At 37.9% G+C, this 3,843-nt stretch overlaps 1 pseudogene across 1 annotated transcript; it reads left to right on the top strand.

Annotated features, from left to right (window-relative positions):
• The first annotated feature begins 2,373 nt into the window (after positions 1-2,373).
• On the top strand, positions 2,374-2,660 carry LOC306650644 (small ubiquitin-related modifier 2-like; annotated as a pseudogene). The gene has a single exon. The product of its transcript is annotated as a small ubiquitin-related modifier 2-like (transcript).
• The last annotated feature ends 1,183 nt before the right edge of the window (positions 2,661-3,843 follow it).

Below are 3,843 nucleotides of genomic sequence, written 5' to 3'. Positions count from 1 at the left end.
CTATGGGACTCCTCTGTTCAGGAGTGGGCTGTCCCTTTCATCTTGCCTCAGGATTTCCATCTTGACTTCTGTCAGGAAATTGGTTCCCATCCCCACCTGATATGCTGAATTTCCTCCACCCCTACTCTACACAAGGCCTCACCATCCTGAGACCTCCGAAAGGAAATGAGGAAATATTTCATCCTGCTACTACTGGGATGAGACTCTGTGGCATCCTAACTGTTCCAGAGTGGATGGTACTCTAAATACTAACTCAGGGTCCTTATCTTGACTCCTGGAATGAAATGAACTTCCTGTTTCCTGCAGATCTGAGTACTGCCCCCTTGGGCCATGGCTCTCAGGAAGAAGTGCAAGAGCTTCATTCTGCCCAAGGGGTGATGGCAGGGGCCAGCCAGACATTCTGGGGTCCACTATAACTGGTGCTAATGTTGCCTCTGCCCTCATGAAGAAGTTAACCATTCCACTGCACTCAGGATCTAGGGCCCTTTCCTAATCCAAGGCCTCCCACCTAAAAACCCATGCCCTCACCTCCCAGTGTCCTGAGGAAGAACTAAAAAGCAAGAACACGCTAGATTGGTTGGTCATTCCTCCCTGGTGTCTTACAGGGCTAATAGCAGTGATAGGGGTGACTGGGATTTATAAAACCTCATCTATTCTGAAGGTAAGAAAGTTTCCTGCAGAAATTAACACTCTAGCAGGGTACGGGGTTGTGCACCTGCAATCCCAGCTACTCAGGGGACTTAGACAGAAGGGCTGCAAACCTGCACCACTTAGTGAGATCCTGTCTCAAAATACAAAATGGCTGGGGATATAGCTCAGTGGTAGAGCACTTGTCTAGCATGCATAAGGCCCTGGGTTCCATCCTGAGTACTGAAAAATGAAAGAGATGAAGAACAGAATGAATGAATTAGAATTAAGTCAGACTCTTTCCATCTCTTCCTTACTCTATATCATATTACACTCTATAGCATAAATCATTTTCATTGATTCTCTACCTGTTATTCTTTTCCCTTGATTAATTTATTAATCCCTATTCCAGAACAACACTGTTTAATTGGTGCTATCACTTAGGGTAATTTCCCCTTCATCATTTTATTTGCTTCATTACTATCTTACTTATATATTTGTTCTATAGCTTTGTATTTATCACTTCAGATCACCTTTAAGTTCAATTATCATACTAAAATTTTTCTCATGTCTCTATCTGAATATGTATGAATACCATATTCTAAATATGCATATGTATTCAAATTTTTCATGAGTTTCATTAAGCTTTTCCATTTTGTTTGAAAATGAGTTCATTTTTATAAGTTTATTTCTAGATATCTCAAAAATCCTATCATTGCTACTTTGTTCTCTTTTACAATTTTTAAATTTGTGATTATTTACATAAAAACATAAAGTATTATATATCTATTTCGTATAATCCCAACAAAATCAACTTCTTTTAACTTCTGATACTATTTTTCCATTGAATTCCCTGTGTTTTTCTTCTCTTGGTGTGTAATCATACTTTCTGAATATTGTCATACAAGTTTGCACTTCTGTTCTATATATCTATTTTTGTTCCTTCTTTAGTGAATGGGTAGGACTTGGGATGCTTCACCTTAGTTGGAATTGTCCTAGTATTTCACCATCTTACATACTCTTGCTTTTTTTGCTTATGTGGCTAGCCAGTTGAAGATACTTTTATTTGTTTCTGGTTTACTGAAAGATTGCATTGGAATGTTGAATTTTTTGAACTTTTCATTATTGTTTAATCATTGACAGGTTCAGTGTGCATTAATGCCACAATTATATTCAGTGATGATGTTGGTTATGTACATTTAACTTAAAATATTTTGTCCAAGCAGGATACAGTGGCACATGCACACAATCCCAGAGGCTAAGGAGGCTGAGGCAAGAGGATCTCAAGTTCAAAGCCAGCCTCAGCAATTTAGCAAGGCCCTAAGCAACTTTTAGAGACCCTGTCCCAAATTTAAAAAAAAATTTAAAAGGCTGGGGATGTGACACAGTGGTTGATTGCCCCTGGGTTCAATCCTTTGTACCCAAAAAATGTCCAAAGTATGTAAAATTCTCCAAAACTAAGGATACAAGTTTTATTTTAAATAAAACACAAAGTTTGAGTGAACACTTCATTCACAAAGTAGGGAAGTCAAAAAACACATGAAACAGAAGAAGTACTGGTAAATAACTGGCACATAATATTTTCAGATATGAACTATCAGAATGATGAATTTTTTTGTTTTTTTTAGAATGATGAATTTTTAAATGATGTTTTTTCAGTGATTCAAATAACAGTTGTGTACTCATTCGGTGTGGACCTGGTATCTCTTTTGTGAAGCAGCAGCTGAAGAGACTCCAGTGCTTGCCATGGCAGACAAAAAGCTCAAGGAAGGATTCAAGACTGAGAACAACAATCATATTAACTTGAAGGTGGCAGGGCAGGATGGTATTGTGGAGCAGTTTAAGATTAAGAGACACACACCACTTAGTAAACTAATGAAAGCCTATTGTGAAGACAGGGTTTGTTGATGAGGCAGATCAGATTCCAATTTGACAGGCAACCAATTAATGAAACAGACACTCCTGCAAGGTTGGAAATGGAGGGTGAAGATCCAATTGATGTGCTCCAGCAGCAGACAGTAGGTATCTACTAAAAAGGGAACCTGTTACTTTACTCCATAACTCTGTTTTATAGACCAAGAATACATTCTTAAATAGAAAACTGCAATTTGGTTCCACTACATCTTGACTACTACAGTATAGTTTTCTCTATTCTTTCATTTTCCCCTTCCCCATTCCTTTATTGTACATAAAGTAACTGGTGTATGTGCACAAGTACATTACATTTTTTAACTAAGTGACCAATAATATGTTTTGATTGACATCAAATGGAGATGGGATGGGAGAAAATACTGGTTCTGAGAAATTATCCCCTTTCTCCATTAGTGGCATGCTCATTCAGTCTTATCTTTATAATCCAGTAAGTTATTTTGCTCTCAGTGTTTTAACAAAAGAGAAAACAAACAAACCAAAAAAATCCCTAAACAACATAAAAATCCTTGTATACCTTGTTCAACTGGAGAATTTTAATGTTTTTCATTTATCACTGTAAAACCAAGGACAATTGTATAACTTTTTTTGTATGTAGCTGTTACATGTAGAGCAATCTGTCTTTAAGTAGGGGTACATTACTCTTAAAGATTGCTAGATAGTTTTACCATCAAGTCAAATGTCTTATTTGAATAAACTTCTTGTTAAAAAAATGACATCTCCCCCACTCCCCGGGAAGGTGGTTCCACTTGCAAATAAGGTAACAAAACTCAGGAACCAGGAAGGAAATGATGAACTATTCAAGATAATTTTCCATGGGTCAGGTGTTTTGGCACATCTGAGCACAGGGCATTTACAGCTTTGTTCAAGGATGTTTGCAAAGCTGTTACAGGTCAGGGAGCATATTTGCTTATAATTCAAGGTAATCTCCCTGCTCTCCCCAAAGACATCCCCAGGAGATGAAGTTAATATCTCTCTCTGGATTAGAGAAAAGGTTCATTTCCTAACCATGATAGTAACAATGTTTTTCTCTGGGGCAATCATTGGTCAGGTTTGCTTGCAGTACCCTTTAAAGACTTGGGGGTTCATATGCTCAGAGTGTTTCAACTGTGATATAAGGTAGGACTTGGGAAACAAGGGGAACCCATGTAAACCCGAGGTTCAGGCTGCCAGCTGTGTTATTGGTAATAAACTATCTAAATCCATTCAAGCTCATCTCCTTGCTGGTCAAATCTATGGAAGTGTAGTAAAGCTATCCAGCAGCTAAAGTAGTCACTATTGCTTAGG

This window comes from Sciurus vulgaris, assembly GCF_902686455.1.
Source record: "Sciurus vulgaris genome assembly, chromosome: X".
In the NCBI taxonomy this organism is placed as follows: Eukaryota; Metazoa; Chordata; class Mammalia; order Rodentia; family Sciuridae; genus Sciurus; species Sciurus vulgaris.
Note: the sequence above shows the minus strand (reverse complement) of the source record. Positions and strands in the feature narration are given on the sequence as shown.